The following is an 8,158-nucleotide window of genomic DNA, read 5'->3' as shown; positions in this document are numbered from 1 at the left end:
GTGCCTACAAGCTAAACCGATAAGTTTTTTCCATCTTGCTTGTTCTAAGCAAAAATACTCCATTTAAATGGAGTATTTTTGGTTCTAAGCTGAGTTTAATTTGGCGCTCGTCTTTGTGTTGAGAGAATTGTTATAAAATATAAAAGTTATTCACGTAGCAGTACGCACACAAATACAACCCAAATTTCATTTCGATTCCTCGATTCAGTGCCACCATATACCTGGATCGAAATCTCAATTCGATTCGAATGAATGCATGAAAACACGTCAATTTTTCTCGTTGAAGTCGTCCACATTACAAATACAACAATGTGAACAAATGGGGTCTTGGAGGGTGACACGTACGAAGGATTTATAACTTCATATAGAGTGTTTTTGATACATACCCTGGTTACAAGAGCATATATCGAGGAACCGAATCAAAATGTAATTTACGCGTTTATAAGGAGAATTGAATCAGGATTAAGCGCCGTATAGACCTGGATCTGATAGAAATAGGATTACTTAATCCGATTCCACAAAACGAAGTGAATCGAATCACCAACTCGATTTCCCGATTCAGGTATACAAAATACTTTTCGATTCACCTCGCTTTGTGAGATTGAGCAATCCGCTTTCGATTTTTTTTATTTTTATCAAAATCTTAAAGCTAACTTAAAGCTAGACAAAAATTCTTAAAAAAACTAGTGTACATTTCAAAAATTTAAAAAATATCTTACTAGCCCTATGCGGGTGCTCTAAGTTAATTTTAATAATTAATAACAAGAACTAAATTTAAAACCAAGAAAATAAAAAAAAAACTTGGGTTCTTTATCATTATTTTTCATTTTATATAAAACTTAAAACTAAATTTAAAAATAAACCGAAACCCATTATAATACTTAAGCTCCTTAAAACTAACCAAAACCAATAATACTACTTAAAAATACTTAAAAACTAAAACAGCAAGTTTTTTTTTAAATTAATTTTTTTGCTGCCACCCTGACTGTCCCTAACCTTATCCTTAAACTTATGTAAGTCAGCCAAGACCAAACGCCCTAGACAACTTTAAATGACATTCTCAATTTCTATCTATCTCTTTGGTTCCTATCGGAAACAGTCCTACTGAACTAAATACACTCGGCTCCGTCCAGTGCGTCTCGACTGTAAAGGAGTCGCCTATCTACAGTTTTACGGCTCGCCTGACTTGGTAAAATAGCGGAACCACCTCCCTATCCTGTGCCTTCGATTGTCTTAATAGAGGAAAGCTTCGGTCGGAATGTTGCAACTTAAACGGGCACTTTCGTAGTGCTCATTGTTGGGGTAGGAAGCTTCAAAAATGAAGCTGTTAATTGACAACAACCCCTACCGAGCTTCAGCAAGAAATTATCTATTCTGTTTATGTTGGCTCTATTGTACAGAACCTGGTTGGAAAAGTAATTCGACTCTGGTGTTCTGTGCGGTCCAAGGTAACGTCGCAGTCATTGTCTCTCAAACACCCGAATCTTTTCCATTTGAGAAAGGGCAACGTTGAACCATACCGGTTACCCGTAGGCAATAATCGGCCGGATAAGGGCCATGTAGCAAATCACCTTCACCCTGCTGTCAAGACGGCTGCTAAAAAACAACCATTTTGTCAATGCAAAGGCTCCCTTAGCTCTGGCCAGAGCAGCACTCATATGTCTGTCGAAATACAAGTACTGATCCAACCAGATCCCAAGGTACTTAACTACACTTTTATTTGCCAGTGGCTGTCGATTTGGTCCAACGATCACTAGATTTGTCCAGTTTTTTCTCGAATTCCTTGAGGCTCCATGCAGCGGAGTCCTGAACATAGTTTCGCATTTTTGAATGTTGATTGTTAACTTCCAGTCATCGCAATATTGGTTAATCTTGTCGAAGTCACCCTGCAAAAGTGTCTTGATAACCTCAATTTGGGGCCGTTCTGTAAGCAATTAGGTCGTCGGCTTACGCTATTGACTGAGTCAGACTTGCTATCAGATCACTGTTGTAAATGCCTAATAAGCTCCCTGTTGAAGACCATTTTCAATATTAAAGATTTTGGTAGATGTTACATTAACAATTTTGACAATAAACCGTCTACCATTAAGCATGTCATAAAGCATATACCACAGTGGTTTACTTATGCCAAGTCTGTTTAACTTTAGATACAGACCCTCAAACCATACGGTGTCGAATGACTTCTCCAAGTCAACCAGACAAGCACCCGTACATTGTCTTTTAGATTTGTTTCACTGGATATCAGAAACAAGCTTAGACGAAGCATGAATTGTGTCATGTCCCGCCTTAAAGCCGAACTGATTGTCCGAAATTATTTTGTTATTCTCAGCCCACTTGGACAGACCTCTATCTTTGTGACTAATAAGGTATTAGTCCCGTTTTGCCGGAATCCTTTTTCGATCCGAACCAGGTATATGCGGTTCTAAATTCCGATTCGATTCTCCTTGTAAACTAGGTAACATACTCCCTACATGACGAGTATTTAGCGAGCAAGTCAAGCTTAAGCTTTTGCAACTCTGCTATCAATTAATAATAGTTAACATTTTTCAATCAATTTTATTAAATGGCATTGTGACTCATTTTTAAATATTTTTGGCCTATTATAAACATTTTTTTTTTAATTATCTGTTTTGAATGAAAGAATCTAATTAGTTTAGCCATTTTTTTTTTCAATTGCAATAATTAAAAATGTGAATTTTTAATTTATAACGGTATAAAATTGTAAATTATTTTGATTTTCAAAAGAATTAAATAGTAGTAAGCAACAAAAGATATCTGGTCCAGTTAGTGAAAAAGAAAATTGAACTCGCCAAAGGATTTTGTTGCAAATTTTTAACTAATTAATACAAAGTATAAAAATATTGCTGGAGAGTTCAATAGCTGAAGTCCTTAAGAAAGAACTTCAGGAGTAGAATCGTAAGTAAGAGAATAGTTTAATTCAAAGCTAAAAAACTCTCACAATAAAAATGCGATGGTTATTTCCCAAGAAATATGTGGCCGACAAAGCTTACGATATTCGAGAAAAAAAAACAAGAAAGTAGGAACATTATCAAAATATATTATATAATATAAAAATAAGATAAGTTCCGAGCAATCGATTCTATGCCAACCTTCTGGCTTACTCCTTTCACAGTCCAAATTTTTAATGAACTCCAGGGGCACAGATTCATTTATTAATACTAATTCCGAACGATATTTCATACAATTATTATTCAATATTCGTACGATCATTTTGAAAGTGATCATATAAAGTTGTTTAGAACAAAGTGCTTTACAACTATAACACGGCTATCCACAATCAACCAACTTATAAGCTCATAGGTTTAGCTCTCGAGCATAAACTTGTCTTACACCATTTAGCCCAAGCACACATTATATAATAATAAAAATATTAAATAATGAAACATAAAATTTACATTATCACATAATGTTTCTAATTTTCTTTTGGAACTGGTCTAATAGTTTCTCTTGCAGCAACTATAACAATTTTGGAATTGATTTTCTTCAACTTGTACCTGTCATTCGGCAACACGCATATGACCTCGTAAAGGCCTTTAAAATTAACGTCTAGCTTAGACTTCCGTTTTTGATTGCTTTTGTATAGAACGGTAGCACCTATTTCTAGTTTAGTTAGAGTACATTTACCCTTGTCAAACCTTGTCTTCATTTTTCCAGCATTTTCACGAATTCGTTTATCTGCCAACTCGCGTAAAGCATCAAAATTGTCATATCCAGTTTCAATGTTTAGGTCTGCAAACAAAGCACTCACTTCAGGGGTTCTTCCACTGATTTTAGTTAAAACTTTTAAAGGTGAAAGTCCAGTTGTTTTGTTGATTGTTGTGTTAAGGGCCAGTTGAACTCGACTGACATAGATTGTCCATTCCATGTGAATGATCGGGATCAAAAATGGGAAATCCAATGATGCCATCTTCTTTCCGTTCCTTAAGTTGAGCAGTCTTCAAAAACTTCGACAATGCATCAGTTGTGATGAACATTGTGTTATTTTTTTCTTGATAATGTTCCGATATTTCTTCTTCTTCATTGTCCAAATTCTTCTTATTTTCCATCACTTATTAAATACTTTGTTTTTATATCTGTTTTGTTTTTTTTTTTCTTTAAAATTTCTCTTTATTCCTTCCTTTAGGGTTATCCCACTTCTGATGATAAGTTCAGAGCAATCGATTCTGTGCCAACCTTGTGGCTTACTCCTTTCACAGTCCAAATTTTTAATAAACTCCAGGAGCACAGATTCATTTATTTATACTAATTCTGAACGACATTTCATACAAATATTATTCAATATTCGTACGATCATTTTGAAAGTGATCATATAAAGTTGTTTACAATAAAATAATGTTGAAGGCATACTTTCCTGACTTTGTCAGTTGAAAAATCATGAATTAAGTCATCAAATTCAATTTCCTGCAGTAATTTATGTTCAATTGATAAAATTGACAAGCTGTTTAGTCTATCTTGTAGCATTGTGCTTCGAAGTTCATTTTTTATCCGGTTAAATTTCGAAAATGAACACTCTCCACTACAGTTGAAACCATCAAAGATAAAAAAAATCTACAGGCAGTTTCTGCATTTGGAAATTGTTATGTACTTGAATACTTGAGTGACTAAAAATCGCTGCTTACATTTAATTCCATTGAGTTAAACTTGCAAATAACATTGTCCAACCAATTCAATTACTGAACCTCCAAATACCTCCAAAATATCCTTGGTTGTGAGCACATTCGGTTTGTTTTTAAATTGCTGGAAACAATTAACGGAAATAACATTTGACTGTGCTCCTGTGTCAAGTTTACAATTAATCAGATTTCCATCTATAATGGCGTTCACCAACCAGTCTTTCGAAGAACATTCGGATTTGCCAGCTAATGTGGAGATTGAAAAAACTTCACCTTCATCATATTTGTAATCAACATTGCCAGTTTGAAGCTTGTGGACGTGCTTGTGATTGGTATTTCTATTCTGTATATGGTTTTTCTCAGATTTGGGCAAGCTTCTGCATTTCTTTGCCCAGTGATTCAATTTACCACAGTTATTACACTCTTCACCATAGGCTGGACAACGCCGGGGATCGTGCAGCCGTCCACACTTATTACATGTCTGATTTTGGTTTTTATTCTTGATTTGAAATCTTTTTCTTTTTAAGACATCTATAGAAACTTCTTGATTTTCTACACTGGCCGATGACATGCAATTTGACTGGCTATGAGAGAACTCACTTATTCGGCACTGCTCTACAAAAATTTAAATTTTTTCAGATGGAGTTTTGTCGCGCATAAGTCGCTCGCGTAAGGCAGAATTTGCGATACCAATAACCAATTTATCACGAATGTTTCTTGATAGGGAATCGTCAAAATTGCAGTCGATAGCATGTTTTTTTTACTTTATTGTAGAACACATCAAATTTTTCTTCTGGAAGTTGTCTAAGATTTGAATTCCAAAATAAATAACTAGAAAAGATTTCATTAGAAAACGATTTAAAGAAGTCATAAAACTTAGCCAGGACTTGTTCAAATTTAACTTCAGTGGCGGGAGGAACAGGTTCAACTTCGAGTTGTGCAAATTTGAAATTTAGATCTTCACCGCAAGTCTTGAGGATAACTGCGATTTTTCGTTTATCAGATTTTTCATCTAACTCATTTGCAATTAGATAATTGGAGAAATCTAATTTCCACCGTCGCCAATTTTCTGCAACATTTCCATTCATCAAGAAGGGTTCAATTTTTAGAGCCGCCATTTTGCGGTTGGGTGATTCGACAATTATTTTATCCCGATTCTGTCACCATGTATGTACTTGAATACATAGTAAAACAAATTCTTAAATACTTATTTAAATTACATTTAATTAAATAATACGAATATTAATTTTTATGAAATGTTTAAGCTCTTTAAGTTCTTAGTTCTTATTCTTCATTAGCCACGTGTTATCTGAATTCAAAGTCTTTTTATTCGAAGGTTTTACATGAGATCTTTCTTGTTTAGTTATGTTCGATTGTTAGTTTTGTTCATACACATTAGACTGAACAATTTTGATATTGTAATAAGATTTTCATTTACATATTTATATTGTACGAGGTGCAAGCATTCTACCTCAAGTTATACTGTATATCTCTATGGTTTTTTAAAAACTGTTCCCAAGAATTTTGAAACTCCACTGAAGTCAAATATTGCAATCGACAAAAAAAGACAAACAATGCATTATTTTCTTGATAGTAATTGGATCGTATTTTTAATTGCAAATAATAGTGTCAATAATTGAAAAACGAGTTGGTACGAGCTGGACGGGTGGTGAAGGACTATCCAAATATGTGGCACGCGAACTTCGTACTATTTGCGTACGCTTTATATTAAGCATCCGGATTCTGAATTTTGGCACACGCTTCAAATTTATCAAAATTCTCCCTTATATCATTTATGAAAGAACAAAGCAAGTTGGCAGCAACGAGGAACTCCAGTTTCGACATTTTCTTAGCGAGGTTTAGAGCTTCGCTTCTTGTGTCTGGAGCTTGCTTTGGATCTCTAGAGATAGATGTCTAGGCGTCAGTAATTTGCTTATAACCATAACTTGTTCCACTTGAATGAAACTTGTTGCCTCCTGCACCCAACCAGCCGAATGAAGGTACGAAGGTATCAAATTCGCACCGACATATTAGACAGATTATCATAGCTTTGTCAGAACGGAGAGTAAACTGAAACTTGTTTTGCTGTTAATAGCCGCGTTTTATTATCACCGTGATCTGATCCGGATCAGATCATGATAATAAAACAGCATTGGATCATCATATTTTTTATTATTTAAAGTTTGGTAGCAGTGTCAAATTCGTTCTTTCAAAAGTGACATTTCGAAGCAAAAAAAATATAAACAAATACCCAAAATGGAAGCTGCTGTGGTTGATCGAAGTATTCATTTTAATTTTTATTTCTTTTCTCTATTAAAAACTTTTATAATTTGCAGTTTTTATTTGAAAGTGATGAAAGCGAAGAATCAAACAATTCAATTTTATCCCTATTGAATCTTATCGGTGATGATTCAAGTTCCAGTTGTAGCTCCACAACTTCTGAAAATGTGCAAATCACAAAAATCAAAAAAATTTGAATATACTTTTACATGGGATTTTTTTGAAATCATTCTTTAAATTAAAAATGGTTGTAAAAAACACTTAGGTGACATAAATTAGAACTCAGAACCGTCTAAACCATCTCAATAAAGATAGTAGTTTTGAAATGACAGTGGTTTGTATGTAACACTTACAAGAATTTCGAGAGAAAATCATACAAAATTCTTAAAAGTGTTACATACAACCCACCGTCATTTCAAAACTACTCTCTTCTTTGGGATGGTTCAAACGGTTCGGATTTTTAATTTATGTCACCTAAGTGTTTCTTACAACCTTTTTCAATTTAAAGAATGATTTCAAAAAATTCCCATGTAAAAGTATTTTCAACATTTTTTGATTCTCAAAAAAAAAGTTAAAACAATTTTTTGATGGAAATTTTTTGAAATAATTTTTTGAATTTAATAGAGTTTACGGAATCAGTTAGCAGACATAAATTAAAAATCCGAACCGTTTGAACCATCCCAAAGAAGAGAGTAGTTTTGAAATGACGGTGGGTTGTATGTAACACTTTTAAGAATTTTGTATGATTTTCTCTCGAAATTCTTGGAAGTGTTACATACAAACCACTGTCATTTCAAAACTACTCTCTTCATTGAGATGGTTCAGACGGTTCTGAGTTCTAATTTATGTCACCTAAGTGTTTCTTACAACCATTTTCAATTAAAAGAATGATTTCAAAAAATTCCCATGTAAAAGTATTTTCAACATTTTTTTCTGCTGCAGCTTTCTCGATTTTATTTATGTTTTTTGACATTTAAAGCAGGGTTGCCCATAGAACATTTTGCTCAATGATTTTTTTTGGGCAAAATATTACCCATAAATTATGTCAAATATACATTTTTTTGGACTTAATTATTTGAATTTCACCAATTAATTAGGTTTGTTAAAATATCTAATTATTTCATGGATTATATACCAAATAAATAAATATAAAGCTTCTCGCTTTTTATTTAAAAAAATATTTTTTTTCAGTCAAATTAAAATGTTTATATGGCAATACAGGTTTTATTTAATTTGTTTGCAAT

Source organism: Eupeodes corollae, chromosome 1, assembly GCF_945859685.1.
Source record: "Eupeodes corollae chromosome 1, idEupCoro1.1, whole genome shotgun sequence".
Lineage (NCBI taxonomy): Eukaryota > Metazoa > Arthropoda > Insecta > Diptera > Syrphidae > Eupeodes > Eupeodes corollae.
This window is presented reverse-complemented; position numbering follows the sequence as displayed.